The sequence below is a fragment of the Eptatretus burgeri genome, chromosome 15, assembly GCF_056783735.1.
Source record: "Eptatretus burgeri isolate ZD-2024b chromosome 15, Ebu_testis_v1, whole genome shotgun sequence".
In the NCBI taxonomy this organism is placed as follows: domain Eukaryota; kingdom Metazoa; phylum Chordata; class Myxini; order Myxiniformes; family Myxinidae; genus Eptatretus; species Eptatretus burgeri.
Genome location: NC_140975.1, coordinates 16,889,995 through 16,917,319, shown reverse-complemented (window position 1 = coordinate 16,917,319; position 27,325 = coordinate 16,889,995). Strand labels below are relative to the sequence as shown.

The window sequence follows — 27,325 nt, the reverse complement described above, 5'->3', positions numbered from 1 at the left end:
ACACACACACACACACACACACACACACACACACACACACACACACACACACACACACACACACACACACACACACACACACACACACACACACACACACACACACGACATTTTCTTCATTTGTGTTCTCCACAATCTCATAATTAAAGGTGTGTTGAAGATTTCACAACAAAAGCTCAATTGGTAAAAATGTTATGGCCTGGACATACACTAAATCTCAATGGTAAACAAGAATTTTTCTTAAAACATTTATGGCTGGTCTACCACTTCACTGACGTCATCCTTACAATCTGTTAATCCCCACTGGGAGTTGAATGTGATGTGCCAAGTTTCAAAATTTTCTACTCAGCGGTTTCAGAGATATGTTTTAATTTTTGGCGTTTAACCCGAGATGGCTGCCATACCACATGACCTATGATGTTACAATTATCATTAAAAAAAAATTGTCCATGGGGAAAGGGGGGGGCATCAATCCTACCCTGAAAATTGTGTCAATCAGACAAATGGTTGCTGAGAAGAAAAAAAAAAGTAAAAAAAAAAAAAAAAGACAAAAAAAAAAAACGCCAAGAAAGGGTCGAATAATAAAAATGTTTAGTCTGTGGGGATGTATGGAGGAGCCCCTTAGTGAAGATAGGATTGTATAGTATAGCATGAACCATGGACAGGGAGGAGGCATCTCAATGCAATTTAAGTAGAGAAAATTGTGAGCGAAAGATTGTTTACGCATCACCACATGGGAGTGGTGCTGTGTTAACTAGGTAGGATCTAAGGCTAGTTTCACCCACGATGTGATTGCCCCGTGACCTTTACCTAAGTTTTTACATTTACTGGGCCGGCCATTAAAAAATAAAAAACACGAACCACGTTTTTACAACAACAACAACAACAACAACAACCGAACCAGCTGCTGACAGAGCTCGAACATTTCGGAGTAGGCTAAACCCCACCTCCCAGGAATCGTAACCAGCAGGCCATGCCCCCGAGGTTCATGATTGGTAAGGGGTGACATCATAGGGAGCAGGTTTGAGTGAGGAAGGGCGGTTGGAACAGAAGAGTCTGTGTCTCTTTTGGGTGCTCTTTGCCACGGACAAGAAGGATGCGCGATTTTCATTGTTCATGCTGGTGCTAGACGCGAGCCATTGTCTGTTCGGCTGGGTCGTGGGATTTGTGTGTTTTGGGAGGAGAGAAAGAGAAGAAGAGGAGCACGTGTCTCAGGTCGAACTCAGCAGTCTCCCTTGTTGTATGATCAAGGAGAAAGACGGCACCATTTGGTGTGTGGACCTGGTACTGAGAAGAAGCAGTGTTGGCAATTTTGATCGTGAGATGGAACTGCGGCGGCGGTTTGTATAACCAGGTGATTCGCATGGAGTGGAGAATGAAGGAGGATCGCCCGCACAAATTACCTCACGTACATGGTGCGTGGAGGGCGACTTTGCGCCATCTTGGGCGTTTCCAGCCTGGTGACTGTGGTTTGATGATCACCAGGATCCTAAAGGTCATCTCTGGAAGCAAAGCTGAGTGCTGCTTTTCTTTTATCTTTCCCCTTGTCTGTTTTTATGACCGAGTGGAAACATCTCAAATTAAGATTTCGTTTTACCTCACCTTTCATTATTACTGATGTATTTTCATTAAACCATTATTGTTGAATTTGCTTGTGTTCGTATATTCGTTGGGGATTCGAGAATAAACCCGTGTGCTTCCATTCAGGTAAGCGCCCTCATGGCTTTCCATCCCAGCATGTCATAACTGCCAATAATTTTAGCTGTTTGCCTCATTGTTAAAACCGCTCAGCTATCCGTCCAGGCTGCTGCTAACCGGCTGGACACAATAATAATAACTAGAAGGGCACCCGGTAGAGTGCAGACCTCCACCACGTAATGCCTGATCTATGAGAACATATCGGGCCCAATCAATACATTTTTGAAATAAAGCTATGTATCGTTTTTGGCCCCATCTCTCAACGGTGAAGAATCACTTTAGATATTAAATAATTCTCACATCCAGATCCGGATTCGGATCTGCACCAAAATCAAATGAATTTGTCCTTGACACACACCCAACCTGTCCACCAAGTTTCGTCCGAATCCATGCACAACTTTGAGATATCGTGATATATATATATATATATATATATATATATATATATATATATATATATATATATATATATATATATATATATATATATATATATATATATATATATATATATAAATAAAAGTTTGGCCCTCTCTCTCAATGGTGAATAATCACTTAAAGCATTCTCGTAGTCAATCTGGATCCGGATCTTCACCAAAATCTAATCAGTTCGTCCTTGTCACACACCCAACCTATCCACAACTTGAGATATCCTGTACACAAACAAACAGACAAACTGACAAAGGGGTGAAAATATAACCTCCTTCACCTTTGGCGGTGGAGGTAATAATAATAATAATTATTTCAACAAAATTATTAATTTGTCTTCTCCATAACACTATGCCTTTCACACCATAAAGGTGCATCGGGCTGCCAAGGCAGTTTCATTGGCAAGGAGTACAGTCCTGGATGTGTTGCCATTCCGACGCAGGTTACTCCAAATGGTTATTACCCCAGTAAGCTGGTACTCATTTTTGCCGACCTCAGAAGGATGACAGGCTGAGTCAACCCCACCTGGTGTTAATTCAACGATTGACAGGGGCTTTAAATCAGGACTCTAAGGTCCCAAGCCAGCCATAACCACTAAGCTGACACCAAGCTGTTATCTTCTCCATACTCATAATAAAGTTTTGTTGAAAATTTGATGATAAAAGCTCAAATGGTTAAAATAAAAAATAAAAAGTTGTGGGCCGGACAGAAACACATATGATTGCAAAAGCCCGTCTTCTGGTGTGCGGGGATAGGCGAATGACATCGCGGAGCGGGGGGGTGGGGGGGTGACAAGGATAACAGCAGAGCAGGAGAAAACAAGGTCAAATGTTGGAAAACAACCAGAAAATATTGTTGCGGGCCGGTGGTCGGGTGAGAAGACCACGAGGTGGGGGAAGCTACGTCGATTCCCACCAGACTCCCTGGAATTGTAGGCCGTCGCTCACGGATAATTCCGTGACACGGCGGGTCGTTTAACCGACCATGGACGCCAATAACTCAACCACGTGATCTAGGGTCCTCACGCCTATGGGTGAATACCATGGATTACCTAAGTAATCACGCGGTTTAACCACCGGGGAACCACGCCCTTGGTACGCCTTGTCCGAACCGGATCACTTTACCGGATCGGATGCAGCCGAGCAGCACTGCCAAGGACGTACCGGCGAGAAGGAACAGATTGTTGGGAATTAAGACCCGGCTAGACTTAGATTCAAACCATGTTGGACCAATGAGGGAAAAGACAAAGGCGAGCTGGGAACATTTCTACAACAATTATTTATTTACAGCAAGCGAGGAAAAGCATGTGGCACAACAAAGGTTTATTGGGTATGTAACGCAGGGAAAGAGGAGAGGGGTGTGTGGGGTGCGGAAATAATACAAGCAACTTACTAAAGCAGACAGTGCAGACTTGACGCGAGATTATTCACAGTACCAACAATAAAAGATCTTCTACAGGCTTACTCAACAGACAGGTGTCAGCATACTCAGACACACACACAGAAAGAAACCCCAATGAAAAGGGACTTTTGCAGCCAGGGAGGGAGGGAGTTGAGGTTATAGTTTTCGGTACCTGGGTGTTTCGGGGAAGGGATGCTCCCGTGGTGCGGCACCCGACAATAGCCACGCTGTTCTGGCCACAGCCGCAAGTGTGGAGATCGTGTTCCGAACAGGAGCTTGAATGGAGAAGGGAGGAGTCCAGAGGGCGAGGGTGGAGCAGTCGGCAGGACCAGGCAGGAGGCTTGGTCGAAAAGCAGGAAGCAAGGTTGTGTGGGCGGAAACGAGGAACATAAGGCGGGCCGTCAAGGCGAGACGTGGGTGGATTCAAGGACAGGAGACACAGCGTGAAACACACGCACTCACATCACCACCACACGAATACTCCGTGTTTTATGGAGCCCGGAGCTCGGAGGAGGGGCCATGCCAAATCCGACATCATCACCCGAGTCGGCGTTCTGACTGGCCCCAGCCCCTCACGTGGTCTGCCAGCCTGGGCCGGGTTTCGGGCAGACGCCGGTCCAGCCCACCCACCTGGGTGCTAAAGCCTATGTGACTCGCCGCACATGTCTGGTTTTGGGCAGACTTGGTGCACCCTTGCTGCCAAAGCGTACGTGACTTGCTACACATGTCTGGTTTCGGGTTGACTGTGGAAGCTCAAAGCGCTAGTCCAGCCCAAAGCGCACGTCGCAGATTTTGCCTCAGAAAAGAAAAAGAGTGGGGATGAAATAAAAAGGGAAAAATGATTTAATAACCTAACTCTTAGACCATCGCAACACACTCCCTTGTCTTCCCACGAAACAAAAGGAAGGGATCTATCTACACGTATATTAATGGCATAACTGTCTCGGGACACCTATCTGTTGTATGCATGCAGTTCCGAGAACCGCAACAATATTCTACCGAGAACTAGGTAAACAGAAACAGAATGAATCATCCCCTCCTGAAAAAGATGAACTGGAACAATTCTGGAAAGGAATTTATGAAGATCGAAAACAACACAATGAGGAGGTAGAATGGAAACGAAACCTGGTAGAGAAGAAGCAACATCTCAAGAAAATGCCCCCAGTAATAATTGATGCAGAAAAGATAAGACAACAACTTGCAAAGATGGCAAACTTCAAAAGCCCTGGTGCAGAGGTGATCCCAAACTTGTGGCTAAAGCAATTTGATGCTCTCCATGTTCACTATGATAGAGCATTCAATGAACTTATGCAAGGGAATCAGGAAATGGATGAATGCCTCACAGAAGGTAACACCTTCCTTATCCCAAAATCTGAAGAAACCAAACTACTTCACAGGCACTGGCCAATAACCTGTCTACCAAGAACATACAAACTTTAACACAGGAATCATCACAGAAACGTTGTACCACAACAAGGCAGCCAAAAGACAGAAAAGAGAGGATGCCATGGAACAACAGACCACCAACTAAACAAGGTCATACTCAAAAACTGCAATACAAGAAGAACCAAATTGTCCACAGCCTGGATAAACAATTTAAAAAAGCTTTTGCCAGTGTTCCACATTCATGGATGATAAAGTGCATGCAAATGATACAATATCAATCCCCAAATAATAAATTTGATTGAGAAAGCCATGGATCTGTGGAATACCTCACCAATACTGCAGCATTCGGAAGGAAAGATCAAAATAGCAGGAGTGAAGCTACGACACGGGATCTTCCAAGGGGACGGTCTTTCACCCTTCCTGTTTTGCCTGGCTCTGGATCCACCGAGTAACCTCATTAATGAGCGGGACACAGATACATCCAAACATCCAAGAACACAATGTCCAAATAAACAAGAAAAGGTGACATCTGTCCATGGATGATTTAAAAACCCTCTGCACCAAATGACAGACAATTGGCAGAACAACTGAAATTAGTGAAACGGTACACTGATGACATCAAATAGAATTTGGTCAAGATAAGTGTGCCAAGTGCACATTCACACAAAGTCGACAAAGACAGACAACATAAAAACCGACATAGATAAAATACAGGAGTTGCACAACGAAGCATCTTACAAATAACTCGGAGTAGAAAACAGTCACCAAATACGTCATTAAAATATATATATATATATATATATATATATATATATATATATATATATATATATATATATATATATATATATATATATATATATATATATAATACGGAAAACAATTACCAAAGAATAGCTGCATATAGAACGATGCTGATCCTGAAAACATACCTCTCCCCAAGGAACAAAATCAAAGCCATAAACCAACTCGCAGTTCCAGTGTTCCAATACAGCTGCGGAATAGTAAATTGGCCACAAATGGAAATCAGAAAAATAGATATCAAAACAAGGAAACTCCTCACTATCCATAGAATGTTCCACAAAAATCAAGGCATCCTGAGGAAAAAAAAGGAGCTGGCAGCCTGATGGAACTCAATCAAATGCACAGAGTGACGACGAGGATTAGCCGAGTGAATGAAAAGTTCAACAGACTGCCGAATACAATTTGTCACAAGAAAAAGAACAATCAGAGATTGCAGACCCTCACCAGGACTCTTTTGTATAGTGTTTGTGTAGTTTTGTATGGTGTATTTTGTGCGGCATGTGTACTGGTGCGTTACATAATTAATGAGACATAATTAGAACTGCCACTTTATAACTGCTGGCAGTGATGACCAAGACGTCCCGTTTTGATAGGACACCCGACCCTGACCCATGACATTTTTTAGTATTATTAAATTGAACTTAGAATGGGATTAAAATAAATTCAATTCAAATCGAATGGAAGACCAAATAGGTACAGTTCTGCATTGGAGTAATCAGAAGGAACCCAAACAAGCAAAAAGCAAAGATGAAGTCATCAGGAAGAACCTGGATAGGATTCACATTTCAGCTGTTACTCCTCTACCCTCAAACCCATCAAGGCACAGCCAAGTGAGCAATATATTAAAAATAATAATAATAATAATAATAAAAAGAATCCATATCAAAAAAAATAAAAATTCTGCTTGCCAAAAAATAAAAATAAAAAATTGGACCACTGGACCTGCAACTTATCTGGGCCCTGACGTAATGTCACCCAAATTTGGTAGCATTCTAACTGGTGGGTCAGGAGATTTTTGAAGAAATTACTAAATCGGCCATTTTGACCAACCTAAAGTCAAGTGACGGGAACGAGCTTTGCAATCCCCGTTACCAGTAAGGAGCGGAGCCGTTGCTGCCAAATTTCAGCCGGATCGGCCCAGCGGTTTGGCCGGAGAAGTCAAAATAGGAAACCGACGGACGGTGCATGATGACAATTCCTTATCTGGAATTGAAATTCCAGATAAGCTACAAATGGCAGGACCTAGTCAATCAGACAAGTGTAAGTTGCGCAAGGTAGAAACAGAAAGCACGAGTCACTTATCGAGATGTAAAAAAAGAAAAAAAAAATTCATGTCAGAACAGCTCCACACACAAAGGCACAACGAAGTACTGTATGTTGAGTAATCCACTGGCACATCTGCAGAAATTTAAATTCCACAGTCCCAGCAAACATTAACCAAAAGCAATCATTGAAAACAAGGACAATGCTCACGTACGACCTGGTGATCCCATCCAGCGTGAACATAGAAAACAAAGCACTGCGACCAGACATCGTACATTACTCAGATACAAAAAGGAAAATAAGGCATTGCTCACTGAGATTTCAGTACCCAGTGATTTTGGTCTAAATAACACAGAAATCAAGAAAATGTCCAAATTTCAAGATCTCAAGAATGAAGTGAAAAGATCCAGTAAGTGGAAGAGCACCAAAATTGTACCAGTAATAATTGGAGCAACAGAGATGATGAAGAAGAAGAACCTCATAAAGATGCTAAAACCTATCCCTGGGAACATTAGCACAAACGAACTACAATTAGAGGGGTCGGTGATGATCCTGAAAAGAACCCTCGGAACAAAACACCTTCACAACTTAGCCAATGAACCGAGATCTTTCGAGTCCTGTGAGGACTCCGTTACACCATCTGAAACCCAAATTATGGAGAGAATAATTAACACACACACACACACACACACACACACACACACACACACACACACACACACACACACACACACACACACACACACACACACACACACACACACACACACACACACACACACACACACACCTTCGAGAAAGGGCGAGGCGAAAGACTGGACAGGATCTATATCTCTCACATTGCAGGCAGCTTGTTGACCTCTCTGTTCTAACTTCCTCTGCTCACCCAACACTCAAACATGCACGTGTTCTTCCAGAAAGCTTCCCTTGGTTCCACTCACAAAATCTACAATGACCACACACCTCAACTCTTGTTTCTCTTTTCTCTCGTTTGTGGAACTGCCGTCTGAAGACTGTTCAATTACGGTCTTCCCTCCAAGGCTTCATGTTACCAATGCACCATCATCTCAAGTCATCCACATCCCCCCCCCCACCCCACATCCCCAACTCATCCTAAAATTTAGGAGTACAGGGTATATTGCATAACATGCGATCTCATTAAGCTTTCAGAGTCGATATTGCATTTTTGACACAGTCTGGCACCCTGCCCTACTCACCAAACTCTCTTCCCATGGTATTCAAGGCCATCTCCACTCATGGCTCGCAGACTTCCTCTCCTGTCGCAGTCAACGTGTGGCCCTAAATGGAGTTCTTTCATCCCCTCTTCCTGTGCAGGCTGGAGTTCCTCAAGGTAGCGTTCTGGGCCCTGTTCTTTTTCTGGTTTTCATCAATGATCTCTCGGACTCTCTGGAAAATCCTCTATTTCTCTTTGCCGATGACTCCACCCTCTGCCGTACCATCTGTCATCCCTCAGACCGGCAAGCAGCAGCTTCTTCGCTCACTGCAGATCTGGATAAAATCACAAACTGGTCCAACACGTGGAACATGTCTTTCAATCCACACAAATCTCACACTCTCACTATGTCTCTTCGAAAGGACCGTTTACAAAACCCCCCATCCACTTTCTCAACAATCCTCTGGAAGAAGTCTTTTCTTTCAAGCTTCTGGGTCTCACTATCTGCCATGACCTTTCCTGGGAAAGTCACATTTCCAACCTCGCCTCAAAAGCCAGTCGCCGACTGGGAATCCTCCGTCGTGCAAAGTCCTTCCTCGGCCCTCTTGAGCTCCTGACTACTTACAAAGCTTTTGTCCGTAGCCTGATGGAGTACTGCTCTCCCCTCTGGGCTGGTGCTCCTGCCTTCCACCTTTCTCGACTTCACGCTGTCGAAACCAGGGCTTTTAAGATCATTGGCATCTCCTGCAATGAAGCTGAGTCTTTGGGCCTCTCACTCAATCACCGCAGGTTGGTCGGTGGTCTTTCTGTCTTCTACCGACTCCTCTCCAGCCTTGCCCCCCCTGCTCTCTCTGCGATTTGTCCCAACCACATTTCCACAGGGCGCTCAAGGTCCGCCAACAACCCCCTTCTGGTAAAACTACCAAAATCACGAATCACTGCTCATCTTCACTCTTTCATTCCTCTTTTTTCCCGCCTTTGGAATAAACTTCCTCACTCTATTCTTTCCCATTCTTCCCTCCAGGCTTTCAAAACAGCTGTTCACCACCACCTCTTATCTTCCCCCATCCAAATCCTCGATCTTTTCTACCCCCGATAATCCACCCAAGCCCACTTCCTTCAATTCTCCTGCTTTCCTTCCTGAAAGTCCCTGTAATGTCCATCTTCTCCTCGCCATGTTCCCCGTCCCATCCCCATCCCTCTCCCTTCCACAGTTCACCTGTGTCTGTTCCCCAATGTTTTGTCCCTCCCACTCCCACCCCTCTTGTCTCATGCCTCCTTGCTGTGAGTTGTGTGTTAGCTCTCATACGAGCCTCGACCAAGGTATACAAAAAAAAAAAAAAAAAAAAAAAAAATTATTTCTCATTTGCATGAAACAAATGGCTCGTTACCAACAAGATAAGATATTGAACAAAAAAAAATTTTTTCAGGATACTTAAGATGCACATGACACAGTTATTTGATTTCTCCTTCAGAATCACAAGCATAATTGATAAGCATATGATAATAAAGTCAACCATCTAACACTCCCTCCCCCTCCCCAAAAAAACCTCTCCAATCTACCCCCCCCCCCACCTCCTCATCTTCACCATGTACCACACCCTTCCAAACCACCTTTTTACAATCTACCCGACCCTCACCACAATAACCTGCTGTACCCATCTACCATTCCCCACCCACAACCTCTACATCAAAAGCAGATCGTGAGTTCAAAAGTCGATTTTATAATCACCATGTGTGACGCTCCATGTGGGTGTGCTCGAGTGTGGGTGTTGATACGTGCGTGGGTGGACTTGTGTACCAAATGTGTATTTCCTAATTTTAAATGAAACCGTTTACGATACAAATAGAGTTCACAGAATAAAAACCACATCAAACCAAGATGAACAGTTTATGTTTTTAACTCCCACCGATAGGCTGGATCTGGATTCGGACCTGAACCAAATTCAAAGCGGCTGGTTCTTGTAATGCACCCAAACTCATCCACCTCGTTTTGTCACAATCCGTCCACGAATTTTTCATACATCACGCGATATAATATATCGTTTTTGGCACCATCTCTCAATGGAGAAGGAGGAGGGGGAGGGGGATATTGGGACCATACTCTGTGCAGAGCGTTGGTGCTACCAAAGCAGTCTCCTTGGCTAGTGGGCACAATCCTGGAGGGGTGGCCACTTCGACACAGTATACCAGCAAGCTGGCACCCATCTTGCCGACCTCGGAAGGATGACAGGCCGAGTCAACCCCACCTGGTATTAATTCAACAGCCGAGGGAGATTTGAACTCAGGGCCCGAAGATCCAAAGCCGACCACCCTAACCATTAAGCCAACACCAGGCATAATGGAGAAGAATCGGCGACATATTAAATAAATTCTCGTATCCGGATATTCACCAACATCGAATCGGTTCGTCCTCGTCACACACCCAACCTGTCCACCAAGTTTCCCCAGATTCGGTCCATTATGTTTTGAGATATGCTGCTCACACAGACCAACAGGGTGAAAATGTGACCTCCATCCACCTTCGGTGGCGCAGGTAAACATAACCCCAAAAAACAAAACAAAACGAAACGTCATCACAACACCTTGATGATGAGCTTCACTGAACTATTGTAGCCTGGTGTTGGCTCAGTGGTTCGGGTGGCAGCTTGGGATCCTAGGGTCCTGAGTTCAAGACCCGTCAGCCGCTGAATTAATACACCAGGGGGTTGACTCAGCCTGTCATCCTTCCGAGGTCGGCGAAATGAGTACCAGTTCCAGTGTGTGTACTGGTAGAGGGGCACTGCATCAGCGACAGAGTCGCGCTTCAAGAAATGATAGCTACCCCGGCAGCGAGGCTGCCATACGACCACCACCACCGAACTCTTCACAAAGCAGCGTCTTGACACAGCTATACCCTGTGCGGTTTGCCATTGCCTTCCGAACAGTAGTTCGTGCAAGAATATGCAAATTCGTTCAGGGTGCCGGCGATAGCTCGCCCACTCTCTTCGCGACGGACACCGTGCGATCTTGAACGTCCATCCGGAGGGACGGTAAAACGGATCGATGAAATCGCCCTGTACCTGTGAAACACCGGGGTGACAATGTATACCTCGGTCGGGATTCGAACGCAAATCCCACACTGTAACGTCGAGTTAAACATTAAAAACCCGTCGTTAGTGACGCCTTAACTCTTAACGAGGAGTCTTACCCAACCACTCGTTTCATGAGACGACGTAATTACACGGTCCGTCCCCTCTCATTCAGTCACCTTCAATAACACGAACTGTACACTGTAATGTATACTCGATTCCGAAAGCGATCCTTTCGAAAGTTGAATCAAGAAAACAGCACACACGAACTCACCTGGACGGCGAGACCGTAAATGTGGCGCGAACAGGATCTGAGGTAAAGGTGGCGAGGTTCACGTGAAGCGTCTTCGCGCGAAAACTCTCGCTCGCATCGCCCGACGTTCTGAGGAATCGGCGCAAGCGAACGGCGACGGAATATTGGGAGAGGTCAGGCAAGCACTGTGCAATGATCGCCGGTGACGTCAGATGCTGCTGCTTCTGCTCTTCTTCCTCTTTTTTCTTCTTCTTCGTCATATTTCCCTTCATCATCATCATAAATTTGGTGAAATTGCGCAGATAGTCTGAAGCGTTCAAGCAAGAATACATCGTGAATAAACCTTTTGGCGATTTAATTATTTTAGAAACGCTGAATACGCCTGAGAAACCCTGTACTTCGTCAACGGTGAGAAAAAAAAATCGATCGAGACGCTGACGCGAACAACACCGCCGCGATCACAATGTCAGCATCGAATTGTATACGAGGAAGATGAAACATAATGATGCAGATTGTAATCTGTCGATGCTATAATGGAACAAACGGGATATTATCTCCTCCGAGAGGAAGCGTCAACTCAGCTTTATTGGACTTGGGATACATTGACTGGATAGCTGTAATTTTTCGCTGACGAGCGAAAATTTACGTGCCTCGCTCGTTATCACTTGTTACTGAACGACTTTTTCAAAAAAAATGCTGCGATAACATATTCGGTGTCTTCGCGTGACTATCTTTAACTACAACCCGATGAAAGCCACTCTCAGGAATCAACCAACGCCTCATTCGGAAAAAAAAACATGACACGTGAAAAAGGAACGAAATCACGTGACCACTACCACCACCTCTCCAGATGCTGCATGGCGAGGTGACACACTGGAGGATTTATTTATTTATTTACTGGCAAATACGATCCGTCGCTTCACTGATTGAGGGTATTAAGAAGGAGGGAGGAGGAGGAGAGAGGAGGGAGGCTAGAGAGGAGGAAGGCTAGAGAGGAGGGAGGGGGGAGGCTAGAGAGGAGGGAGGGGGGAGGCTAGAGAGGAGGGAGGGGGGAGGCCATCGAGAGGAGGGAGGGGAGGCCAGAGAGGAGGGAGGGGGAGATGATAGAGAGAGGAGGGAGGGGGGTTGAGGCTAGAGAGAAAGTGATGATGATGTACTTTCGGGGCGGAGAGAGAGAGAGAGGAGATGGAGGGGGGCGTGAGGGAGAGAGAGAGAGAGGAGGATGAGGTAAGTGATGAGAGGGGAGGGAGGGATGATGAGAGGGGGGAGGAGGGGAGGAGAGATGAGGGGGAGGAGGGGAGGAGATATGATGATGAGATTTGATGATTACGATGCCAGATGATGATGATGGGCCAGATGGATGATGATGGGCAGATGATGATGACATATGTGATGATGATGATGATAGCGTGATGCGACATTATATGATACGTTGTGATGTGGATGATGATACGATGATGATGATGATATGATGATGATGATGATGGCGATGATGATGATGGCGATGATGATGATGATACAAGATGATGATGATGACGCGTGATGATGATATTGATGATGATGATGATGACGATGATGATGATGATGATGGGCGTATCTTGATGATGATGACATTATCCAGATGATGATGATGATGATGTTGATGATGATGATGGTAGTGATGATGGTGATGATGGTGATGATGATGATGATGATGATGATGATGATGATGATGATGATGATGATGATGACGATGATGATGATGATGATGATGATTTGACGATGCATGATGACGATGATGATACCCATGACGATGATGATGATGATGATGATGATGATGATGATGATGATGAAATGATGATGATGATTTAGATGATGACATGATGGGCAAAAGATGATGATGATGCCGCATGATGATGACGCGATGATCATGATGATGATGGCGTAGATGATGATGATGGGCGAAGCGTGCATTGACATGATGGGCGCTGATGATGATGATCGATGATGCACGATGTGGTGCTATGATGACGCGATGATATGATGCGATTTTAATATATGATGATGACGCTGGGCGATTGATGATGACGATGATGCCATGATGATGATACGATGATGATGATGATGACTGATGACGATTTTTGATGATCGACGACGATTTAATTTACGATGATGACATGCATTTATGATGATGATGATGATGATCTACCACTATTGACTGACGACGACACCACATGACTGATGACTAAATGATGATGATGATTACATGTGATGATGACGAATTTTGCATCCTCACGATGATCACCACCACTTTATTTGATAGACTGACGATGATGTTCATGCACGCACTACGATCAATACTGATGATCTACCACTTACCACCATCCACCACCGGATTTCACTGATGACTGATTTTTATTTTACGATGATGCAGATGATGATGATGACGATGATGATGGACCTAGATGATGAGGATACCATTTACTGATGATGATGTGGACTGATAACAATGATGATGATGATGGATGACATGTGATGATGATGATGATGATGATGATGATTGATGATATGATGATGATGATGAATGATGATGATGATGACGATGATGACATTTTATTGATGACGATGATGATGATGATGATGAATGATGATGATGATGAATGGATGATATGATGATGACACATATCTTGACGATGATTTATTTAATGATTTTTGATTTTACGATGACATGCATTAATTATCATTACCACTTACCATTTACTACGATTTTACGATGATGATGACGACCATTTACTATTTTTACATTATTTACTAGATGTTATCATGATGATGACGATGATGATGATGATGATGACCATGATGATGATGAAGATGACGATGACGATGAAGATGATGATGATGATGACGATGATGATGCATTGATGATGACCATGATGTTCTTTGATGATGATGACATTATGACGACATGATGATGATGATGATGATGGATGATGATGATGATGATGATGATGATGATGCATGATGATGATGATTTGACGATGATGATGATGATGATGTGATGATGGCGATGATGATGATGATGACCACATGATGATGATGATGATGATGATGATGATGACATTTATTTTTATGATGATGATGATGATGATGATGCATGATGACATCGATGATGATGATGATGATGCGATGATGATGATGATGATGATGATGATGATGATGATGATGACATGATGATGATGATGATGATGATGATGATGATGATGATGCATTACGATGATGATGATGATGATGATGATACGATGATGATGATGATGATGATGATGATGATGATGATGATGATGATGATGATGATGATGATGATGATGATGATGATGATGCGCGATGATGATGATGATGCATTTACATTTGATGATGATGATGACATGATGATGATGATGATTTAAATGATGATGATGATGACGTAAACATGATGATGATGATGATGATGATGTACGATGATGCAAGCGATGATGATGATGATGATGATGATGATGATGATGATGATGATGATGATGATGACGATGATGATGATGATGATGATGATGACGATGAACGACGATGACGATGCACATTGACGATGATGATGATGATGATGCCATTTACCACGACGATGAATTTACGATGATGATGCACATGACACACTATGACGATTTTTCACGACGACGATCGATGATTTTGACTTATTTACATTCATCATTTAATTAAAAGATTTCATGATGATTTACGACGCGATGATGATGATGACATGATGATGATTTGACGCACATACGATGAATTTTTCGATGATTTTACTACGATGATGATACTGATGATTTCATTATCGACGATGATGATTTGATTACGACTTTCACTAATTTTGATGACACTACTAATTTCATGATTTTCACCATTTACTCATGATTAACATCTATGATTTCATCAATTTAATTACTTAAGATGATGATGCATTTGATGATTAATTAGATGATGACGACGACGACGATGATTGATGATGCATTGATGATGATGATGATGCATATTTGATGATTAATGATTTTGACGACGACGTTAATTGACGATGATGATGATGCACATCGATGATGACGGATGCATGATGATGATGATTTATTGCATTGATGACGATGATGACAATGATGATGATGACGATGATGATGACGATGATGACGATGGTGATGATGATGATGGTGATGATGATGACGACGATGATGATGATGATGATGACGATGATGCCGATGATGCCGATGATGATGATGATGACGATTATGATGATGATAACGATGATGATGATGATGACGATGATGATGACGATGATGATGATGATGATGATGATGATGATGATGATGATGATGACGATGATGATGACGATGATGACATTTTATGATGCGATTACGATGATGATGATTGACGATGATGATGCGCTATGATGTGATGATTGATGATGATGATGCATCACTGATTTACGATTTTTCAATGACGATTTACTTACTGATGATGATGATTCTACCACCACTACTTCACTTACCATTAGATACATTTTTGATGTGATGATTTTACTACCATGCATACTACTAATTAATGTGATACGATGACTTACATACGATTTTTGATTTACTGATGATTACTTAACACGATGATTATTTGATTAATGATGATGATGATGATGATGACGATTTAATGATTTACTATACCACACGATTATGATTTTTACTTATGATGATGATGATTTGATGATGATGATGATGATGATGATGATGATGATGATGACATTTTACGGATGATGATGATGATGCTATCGATGATGATTTATGATGATGATGATGTAGATGACGACGACGATGACGATTTTGATGATGATGATGACCACTAATTGATGATTACCACTGATCTAACACTGATTTTCGATGACTTGCATTTAACACACACTACCATTTTAATTTTACTTGATGATGATGATGACGACGATGATGACATGATGATGATGATGATGCATGATGATGCATGATGATGATGATTGATGATGATGATGCGATGATGATGATGATGATGATGATGATGATGATGATGATGATGATGATGAGATGTGACGCGATGATGATGATGATTTACATGATGATGATGGCGATGATGATGATGATGATGCATGATGATGCATATTACGATGATGATGATGATGATGGTGATGGTGATGTAGGTGATGATGATGATGGAGATGATGATGATGGAGATGATGATGATGGAGATGATGATGATGAGGGAGGAGGAGGGGATGGAGGAGGAGATGGAGGAGAGGAGGGAGGGGAGGGAGAGGAGGGGAGGAGGGGGGAGGAGAGGAGGGAGGAGGGGGAGGAGAGAGAGGAGGGAGGGGGAGGAGAGAGAGGAGGGAGGGAGGAGAGAGGAGGGAGGAGAGAGGAGGGAGGGGGAGAGAGAGAGGGAGGGGGAGGAGAAAGAGGAGGGAGGGGAGGAGAGAGAGGAGGGAGGGGGAGGAGAGAGAGGAGGGAGGGGGAGGAGAGAGAGGAGGGAGGGGAGGAGAGAGAGAGAGAGGGAGGGGGAGGAGAGAGAGGAGAGGAGGGAGGGGGGAGGAGAGAGAGGAGAGGTGGGGAGGAGGAGGGGGGAGAGAGGGGAGGAGAATGAGGAAGAGAGGAGGGGGAGGGGAGAGAGGTGGACAGGAGAGAGAGAGGGGGAGGGGATGGAGAGGAAGCTCGGAAAGGGGGGAAAAGGAATGAGGAGGGGGGAGCAACGAGGGGGCGGGGAATGGAGAGAGTGATGTCTCACCAAACGTTGCTATACCACGGGAAGAAGGGAGGGATGTGAAGAGTTGGGGGGGGGGGTGTGAGAGAGAGACAGAGAGAGAATGGAAAAAAATTTAAAAAGAAGAGAGAAAAGTGAGGTTTGAGGTGGGGTTAGTAAAGAGAATGATATGTTATGCTTAATGACCAAACACACACACAAAAAAAAAACTCATGTCAGAACAGCTGTACACACAATGACACAACAGAGTTTATAATGTAATCCACTGGCACATCTGCAAAAACTTTGATACCCCAGTTCCAGAAAATTTGTGGAAACAGGAACCAAAAGTAATCCCTAAAAACATAGAAGTACCTACCGCTGACGTACGACCCAATGATCCCATCAAGCGCGGACATCGAAAACAAATCATTGCGACGACCAGATATCATACTTAGGTTCAAAAAAAGGAGAAGAAGGCATTGCTTATTGAGGTGTTAATTCCAGTGATTTTGGGACTAAACGATGCAGAAATCAAGAAAATGACCAAACACCAAGACGTCAAGAATGAAGAGAGAAGATCCTGGAAACTGAAGAATGCCAAAGTTGTACCAGTGACAGCTGGACCTACAGGAATGATGACAAAGAACCTCACAGAGGTATTAAACATAGGGGCCTGGGTGCTCACCTGGTAGTGGCTGGATAAGATAATCAGGCAACCACTGGTAGGTATGGATGACCCACAAAATATATAATGGAGAAGAAAGTAAATACCTCTGGATGTTTTTTTTAATGCCATGAACAAACCTTGGTACATCACAGGTGATAAAGGCTGTTTTTCAAGTTTCATTGAAATTGTGTGTGGCTTCAGAAAAGGAAGCAAATACATATTTTGTGGGGCAACCCCTCTTAAATCCCCTAAGAGAAGATTTTTCTAATGTAATGAACAAACTTTGGTATGTCATGGGTGATGAAGGTTGGCATGAAGTGTTTCATCAGAATTGTGTGTATTGTTTAAGAAGAAAGCAAATAAATCTTTGGGAAGGCAACACCCCCCCCCCCCGGTAAACTCCCTCTGTAGACCCCATTCAGACCCCGTTTTTATTATTTATGCCATCACAGGTGATGATGGTTGTGGTCAAATTTTATTGAAATCGTTTGTGTAATTTCTGAGAAGAGGTTGTAAGTATTTGGTGGATGGACGGACGGACGGACGACGCGCCATCCCATAAGCTCCCCGGAACTACTTTACAGGTGAATGAAAAACCATCCCTGGGAATGGTATAACAAACTAACTACAGTTGGAAGTTGTCTGGGGTTCAGCAACGATCCTGACGAGAGCCCTCAACACAAAACTTTGAGAAAAGAAAACTTCACAGCTTGGTCCGTGAATTGTGACCCCGTACTGAAATGAAGGTGGATGCTTTGAGCCTGCTCTTGGATGACTCCATTTCACATTCTGAAACCCGCATCAACGACAACACCTACATCACATCTTTCTGTTCTTCCCCTGCATCATGGCTCTCTTCTTCCCCTGCATCCTGGCCCCTCTCTTCTTACCCTGCCCCCCGACCCCTCTCTTCTTACCCTGCCCCCCGACGCCTCTGTTCTTACCCTGCCCCCGACCCCTCTCTTCTTACCCTGCCCCACTATCCCTCTCTTCTTACCCTACTCCCCGACCCCTCTCTTATTACCCTGCCCCCCGACCCCTGTCTTCTTCCCTGGCCCTTCTCTTCTTCCCCTGTCCCCAGCTCCTCTCTTCTTCCCCTGCTCCTCTCTTCTTCCCCAGTGAACTACCCCTTTCTGCTTCCCCAGTGTCCTGCACCTTTCCATTTCCCAAGTGTCTTTCTCCCTTCCTGCTTCGCTAGCATCCCATCCCCTTTCCACTTCCCAAGTGTCCTGCCCCCTCCATGTTCACCGCACATCCCATCCCTCTTTCCCCTTTCCTGCCTTCCCATCTCCACATTCCCTCACCCCATCCCTCCTTTGCCCTCCCTGCCAACCCCATCCATAACTCGATAGACCTCCAATCCCTAATCTCCAACATCCGAGGTCTTCACTCCAATTTCACAAATCTCTCGATCCAAGATGCCATTGGTAAACCTAACGTTATCTGCTGAACAGAATCTTTCCTCACACAGGATGTCCTCAATTTCTCGGACACCAAATGTGTCCTTCAACCCTCGGCATGTGATGTCGGGAACCCAATTTTTCAAATTTGACATGTGTTTATGCATTCTCTACTCGTGCCCATGCAATTAATGAAGTACATTGGTGTCTACTAATGTACTTGTCTTACAGGTGATACATGTACAAGGTCCACTGTGATGAACCTTAGATCATTGTTTAAAAAAAAAAATAAAACAACTGAACTTCCTCCGATAAGCTCTTCCGTTAATTTCACCTTCAATGTGTGCCCAAAATACTGCATTCCATGAGGTTTATAGGATTAGAATAACACAAACCCACTGGACGAGGTCACAGAACAATAAACAGTGTGAGAGCAATAGCGGGAAACAGCCATTGTTCCAACTTTCCAAAAACAAACCCATGAACCCCTCATGCACACTACAATGGCACAAACACCAAGCTCAGTCTTAGCACAGGTGTGGTTTAAATTATTGACATAATACCACAATAAGAGAACACCCCCCCCCCCAAAAAAAAACCCCGAACAAAGAGCCAAACTTTAATTCAACTCTTTTCCTGAAAACCCTTTCCATGCCAAAGTTGCACAAATATACACAAGGAACCTTGACGCAGGAGGAGGCCATTTGGCCCATCAAGCGTGTCCCACATCAATATCACATTAATTCAATCTAACATATCTTAAATTCACTAGGGGTTGGGTAATTTCAGATCATGATCACATATGACTTCTCCCTCCAAATAGGATGAAGGAATGAAATATTTAACACCAAAAGTGCGAAAAAGAATCCAAACCGGTGTAAAGAGACTTTCGAGGCAAGCGTATGTCTGACAACATGGCTACTGGGGAGGATGAATGCCACATTATCTTACCGGGTAAAAGGTCGCTTTGTAGCACCAGCTGTGCCCTCTTGCCTGGCAACAGGTACTTGTCAAGCCAACGAAAGGGCGGTGAAGGCAACCCCAACAGCAACTTTTCCTGGCAGTCTGTATCAAAGGGAAAACCTCGACATCATGTCTTCCACACTCACATTAGACCTACTTTCAGCCTCAATCTCAAACCAGGATTAAGTTTCCAAATTTTATTTTCCATCTACTTGAAGCATCAGCCAGGCAATCATCTACAATGGACAAAATCTTCGTGGATTTTGCTATAACTGATGATGTTCGAGACAGTTTCAGTTACCTCCTTCAAATTGTGGGGCAATTGCTCCTCCTGCACAAAAACTTCCACAATGTGCGTTATTTACTACGATTGGACCATTTGTGGTTTGGAAAGAACAATTTTCACAAAATGATCAAGTTTGAACGAAATCATATTGACAGATGGGGAGTTAAAGCCAAATAGTCCAGGAATTGCACGTGGGTGAGCCTGAAGACTTCATCGGTACAAACGAAAGTCCCTCCCTCTGTGATCGATTACTTTTACAAAAAAGGTGAAATCGATACACAGTTGAGAGGTTCGATTACATCTCCAGCAGGGCTACAAAAGCAACACTTGGGTTTTGGCAGATATTCCAAACGGATGGACGTGACAGACCAGAAATGAAACCCAATCGAGCTAGTTGCCTCTGCCGGTGAAGGTGGACGGAGGTTATGCTTTCATCCCTATTTGTTTCTCTGTTTGTGAGCAGGATAACTCAAAAAGTTATGGACGGATTTGGCCAAAACTTGGTGGACAGTTTTGGTGGGTGACAAAAACGAATTTTTTTGGTTTTGGTGAAGATCCAGATCTGGATCTGGATATGAGAATTTTTGAATTTTGTCAGTGATTCTTCACCATTGATGATCCCTGTGTCTCGTAAGAGGCGACCAGGGTTGCGTCAGGAAGGGCATCCGGCATAAAAACGAAGCCAAATCACAATGCGGATCATACGGATGATCCGCTGTGGCGACCCCTAACGGGAGGAGCCGAAAGAAAAAGAATAAGATTCATCACAATTGAGAGATCGGGCCAAAAACGATATATATATATATATATATATATATATATATATATATATATATATATATATATATATATATATATATATATATATATATATTGAGATTTCAAAAAGTTATGGATGAATTCAGAGAAAGTTTGGTGAACAGGCTGGTTGTGTGATGAGGACAGATAGATTACATTTTGGTTAAGGTACCAAATCAGATCCGGCTTATCAGTAGGATACAAAACATAAAATGTTCAGCCTGGCGGAGGTATGTGCTCTACCAAGTACCGTTCTAGTTACCTCCGCCACTGAAGGTGAAGGAGCTTATGTTTTCACCCCTTTCTGTCTATTTATGGGGTGGTCGCGAGACTACCGTTATTCTCAGGTTTTCCGTCTGTCTGTATGTATGTAATGGACAGCTCTGGAGGCCAGAGGAGTCAACCGATTTTGATGAAACTTCACTGGTAGGTTCATACCAGGTTCTCGTTGTATGCTTTTGAGCACCGTTGCTATGGACGCCACCGTTGCCTAGTAACGGGACTTTGAAATTTTTGAAAAAATCCGAAAAATATTCTCATTTTTTTTTTTCGAAAATCAAAAATTGGCTGCCTCGCTTTTATGCACACTATAATCAAGCTCTTTGTCAAAAAATTTCAGCCCGATCCGTCAAAAACTGTATGACTAGTATGCAATTATATAGCGACCACCCATGTTGCCTACCGGCTTGTTGGGTCGCCGAAATAGGTGACCCTTATTGTCAGTCATTCTGTCTGTTTGTTTGGATGTTTGTTTGTTTGCATCAACATAATTGGTAGTAAACGTGGGCGGATTTTGACCAAACTCGGGTGGTAGGTACATCTTATGACTGAGCGCTTTGGAAAATGTGATGGTTGCTAGGGACGCTTTGGTTCCCTAGCAACAACCGAAAAACCTTCAAAGTCGGTACCGTTCATGTGAAATCAATTCCGAAAGCCATTATCCCACGTAGGGTTATGAAATTTGGCACGAATGATCTACAGGTGATGCTCTGTCAAATATATTCCGGTTTTTGTGATATATGGAATATTTTACCCGCAACGCCCCCTACAATTAGGGTATACGTTAAAATTGACGAAAATTGAAGACCCCCTTGCAACCAGGTGAGTGCATCGATATGAATGAAACTTTGCAGGTTCATGGTACTCAATGAGTACCACAACTTTTCCTCAGGATATATTGACCGATTTCGCTTAGGTCAGGGGTCAAAGGTGAATTAGTGCAAAAATCGATAATATGCGGGAGCTGGAGGTGCCTTCGTGCCAAATGCTACTCCTCCTAGGGTTATGGTCGGAAGGTCATGAAAATTCACACTAATCGTCTGGAATACATTGTGCACAAACGATCAAGCCGGATTTTCGATTTAGATCTTTGTTCACCCACAGCACCCCCTCGAACTTTGGGGATTTCTGATTTCAAACCGCATTTTCAGTAGTTTTGATTCAAATGGATACCGAGTAGTTATCAGTAGATGGAACTGGATGAGATTTGATATGCATCATCTTAAGGTGATTCCCTATCCGCTATATGACATCCATTTTGCTCTATATCTTATAGTTTCCATGCTCGGCGACCCATCGCCACCTAAAGGCTTGTTTGTCTGTTTGTGTACAGGATATCTCAAAAGCTTGTGCACGGATGCAGATGAAATTTTGTGGACAGGTTCGGTGTGTGACAATGCCAAACTGATAAGATATTGGTGAAGATCCAGATCTGGATCCAACAACTAGAATGTTTTAAGTGATTCTTCACCATTGAGAGATAGGGCCAAAAACCATATATAGCACGATATCTCAAAAACTTTTGGACGGATTCGGACGAAACTTGGTGGACATGTTGAGTATGTGACAAGGAAGAATTGATAAGATTTTGCTGAAGACCCGAATCTGGATCTGGATTCGAGAAATATTTAATTTTTAATGTGATTCTTTACCATTGAGAGATATGGCTAAAAACGATACATAGGATGATATTTCAAAAATGTATTGGGACCGATATGTTCTCATGGATCAGGTATTATGTGGCGGAAATGTGTGCTCTACCGAGTGCACTTCTGGTTTCAGATGTAACTGTCATTCAAAAAGACTAACTCGATACATTTCTACACTGTCCTACCAGTCATAAGTGAGATTCTCAATTTGTTATTTCCGAACCATAGAAGTCTGGACGAGGCTCAAGACGTGATCGTGATAAAGACCATTAATCGATGTTCGGAATGATCAACAATTAATGCAACTTGATATAATGCAGTCTCGAAGACTGCGTTGCATGAGACTGATACATTTTGCAGCACACCGAAGACCTTACGTATTAAAAGGTCATGTGACTGCCTCTTCCACAAAACTACGGTGAAGCAACAGAGATCCGACGGTGCCTGAGGAGGGTCTACTAGGTGGCCCGCGTACCGTGTTGAGCTCGAGCGAGTTGCTGAAGGAAGAGGTCGGAGCTGGAGCCGAAAGGAAGACTTACAATCAGGCAACGACCTCAAGCAGGGTCACAGGTTAGGCTCACCACCTCATCCGCTCCTATGGTGAACAGATTCAATCACAGAATCAAGACCACCTTCAAAGAATCTCTTCCCCAGAACTCTTGCGCATTGCGCAGCACAGACCATGTTTATGACGCCATCTTGTGACCTATCAAGTTTAAGCTTAAAAGCAAAGGAAAACGTTCACAGGTTTCTTACCTATAACAGGGAAGTCCTGTTTCCTTTCTGTAGGGAGAAATAAGGAAATAGATCATCAAATTTTCCAAGACTTGAATGCATTGAAGACTGTCATTTTTTCGGAACATGCTGTGGGTTAAAACCCCACAAAGAGAATAACCCCGAAAGCGGTGCAAGGACCCTCACCACATTGCAGCTCAAATTTCTCGTTCACTGGGATGCATTGCCGAAGACTTAGGTCGTTTGCGTGCAGGGGCATACGGCGGTGAGAGTACACGAATATCCTGCACAGACACACAAAAGAACAAAAAAAACCCCCCAAAAATCAGGTGAAGTTTGGGGACAAATATGACCCCAAGGCTGACATAAAACCCAATTCAACCCCAGATCTCAACCTATTGTACTCGTGGACCAGAGTAAGTAATAAGAACCATTCCTTTCGCGTCTTCGGACCCATTGGCAGTTTGCTTGGCGAGGGGGCACAATCCTGGAAGGGTCGTCACTCCGACACAGGATATAATTGAATGGCTCATTTTCCCAAAAAATGGTACTGCACTCATTTTCCCCAAAAATGGTACCGCACTAATTTTCCCCAAAAATGATACCGCACTAATTTTCCCCAAAAATGGTACTGCACTCATTTTCCCCAAAAATGGTACCGCACTCATTTTCCCCAAAAATGGTACCGCACTCATTTTCCCCCCAAATGGTACCGCACTCATTTCCCCCAAAAATGGTACTGCACTCATTTTCCCCAAAAATGGTACCGCACTCATTTTCCCCAAAAATGGTACCACACTCATTTTCCCCAAAAATGGAACTCATTTTCCCCCAAAATGGTACCGCACTCATTTTCCCCAAAAATGGTACCGCACTCATTTTCCCCAAAAATGGTACCGCACTCATTTTGCCCAAAAATGGTACCACACTCATTTTCCCCCAAAATGGTACCGCACTCATTTTGCCCAAAAATGGTACCACACTCATTTTCCCCAAAAATGGTACCGCACTCATTTTGCCCAAAAATGGTACCGCACTCATTTTCCCCAAAAATGGTACCACACTCATTTTCCCCCAAAATGGTACTCATTTTCCCCCAAAATGGTACCGCACTCATTTTCCCCAAAAATGATACCGCACTCATTTTCCCCCAAAATGGTACCGCACTCATTTTCCCCAAAAATGGTACCATACTCATTTTCCCCAAAAATGGTACCGCACTCATTTTCCCCAAAAATGGTACCGCACTCATTTTCCCCAAAAATGGTACCGCACTCATTTTCCCCAAAAATGGTACTGCACTCATTTTCCCCCAAAATGGTACCGCACTCATTTTCCCCAAAAATGGTACCATACTCATTTTCCCCAAAAATGGTACCGCACTCATTTTCCCCAAAAATGGTACCGCACTCATTTTCCCCAAAAATGATACCGCACTCATTTTCCCCCAAAATGGTACCGCACTCATTTTCCCCAAAAATGGTACCATACTCATTTTCCCCAAAAATGGTACCGCACTCATTTTCCCCAAAAATGGTACCGCACTCATTTTCCCCAAAAATGGTACCGCACTCATTTTGCCCAAAAATGGTACCGCACTCATTTTCCCCAAAAATGGTTCCGCACTCATTTTCCCCAAAAATGGTACCGCACTCATTTTCCCCAAAAATGGTACTCATTTTGCAGAAGATAAATTTGGCTGCAACTCCAATGTGTGCGCACCTGTTATGTTTCCTCCTGCAAGCGGTACTGACAAGAAGGGTCAAACAAAAGCCACAACTATGCTTCGCACATCCACAGGCTTGTTCGTCACGCATGACGCCACCAGATCATCAAAGCAAGACAAGATACCAAACGGGATTTCAGTTGGACCTGTGATGAGCTCAGGTGTTCAAAGCCGTTTGGCCGCAGCATGCACACAGCACACCTCTATGTTATTATGATTTCAATCCGCAGCCTGTGGCTGCTCGTTGCATCATTGCTGGGAGCATGGCCGTGTTTGCTGATGCAGTGCCCCCTGTGTCCAGGAAGCTGGTACTGATTTTGCCAACCTCAGAAGGATGACAGGCTAAATCAACCCATCTGGTGTTACCTGTGTGGTTTGGCAGGGTGGCAGGGGGGGGGGTTTTGGTGGCAGGGGGTCGAACTCAACTAACAGCCAACACCAGGCTTACCGAGGTATTAATAAGTGCTCTTGCTCGAAACCATCCAGGGAGCTCTTGGACGACTAACAAGCGGAATCACGTGACAATGATGTGGTGACCATACATTACGGTATTGTGGGTACATTTTGCACCTGCATCACAACTTACGCATATTCGCGACCACGAGCCACCAACGCCAGGATCCTGCTGTCGGTGCTGGATTCGCGCACCAAAGTACTCTGGATGGCTTTTTCCGACGGTCAAGGGACGCACCACCGATCCGTCATGACCCGTGACCATGGACCATTTCCAATGGACAAAAGCACGGATCACGGCACGCTCGCTAAGTGCATACACGATCGAGCCGTGAGCTCTCGGCACGACTTGCGCAAATTATTTCGTACTTTGCGCCGACCCAAGTTGTGTCACCCCGTACACTAAGAGTGCACCGCATTGTACTTGTATGAAACAGCGGAGGAGGTGCAGGTCTAGTGCTCACACCCTGAGCCAACGTAACAATCACGGCCGCTTACGTAATGTAAGTGGTAACAACGTAACAATCGTAACAATCACCAGTGGTAACAACGTAACAATCGTAACAATCAATCGTAACAATCACCAGTGGTAACAACGTAACAATCGTAACAATCACCAGTGGGAACGTAACAATCACCAGTGGGAACATAAGTTACGTTCCCACTGGTAGCAACGTAACAATCGTAACAATCAATCGTAACAATCACCAGTGGTAACAACGTAACAATCGTAACAATCACAAGTGGGAACATAAGTTAGTTCCCACTAGTGCGAGGGTGAACCGTCAACTTGAACCCAATAAGTCTGGAAAACTTTTTTGTTTACTCAAACATCCTGAATCACGAGCCTTTTTCCATCTGGACGTGCACGGGCTACCCAAGCACGGCGCGCACGGGTCGCACTCGTACGGCGCCAAAAGAACTACCAGTCTGCACCAAGGATATCACGAGACACTTCTCTGCTTCGCAAAGCGTCTCTTCCACCGCTCCCGAGAAATCCATGATCGGCAGAGATCCAGGGATGTGATCGAGCTGTCAGGGAAGGGATCGCGGGGCTCGATTTCCCGTTTCCTTTCCCTGATGGAACTTTGGAACGGCTCGCGATGCCACGTCGTGAGCGCAGCTACGTCACGTAGTCGGCC

General features: G+C 44.0%; 1 protein-coding gene across 3 annotated transcripts in view; it reads right to left on the bottom strand.

Annotated features, from left to right (window-relative positions):
* LOC147011638 (inositol polyphosphate 5-phosphatase OCRL-like) overlaps window positions 1-26,420 on the bottom strand; it is an 83,754-nt gene extending 57,334 nt beyond the window's left edge. For 2 of the 3 annotated variants that reach the window (XM_085855981.1, XM_085855983.1), the window contains exon 1: window positions 11,501-11,754. The gene's annotated coding sequence lies outside the window, so the exon portion shown is untranslated. Of the gene's footprint in view, window positions 1-11,500; window positions 11,755-20,245; window positions 20,360-23,744; window positions 23,865-24,025; window positions 24,053-24,190; window positions 24,289-26,316 lie in introns of those variants that run through there. The other variant, XM_085855982.1, reaches the window with a different exon arrangement.
* Between the last annotated feature and the right edge of the window lie 905 nt (window positions 26,421-27,325).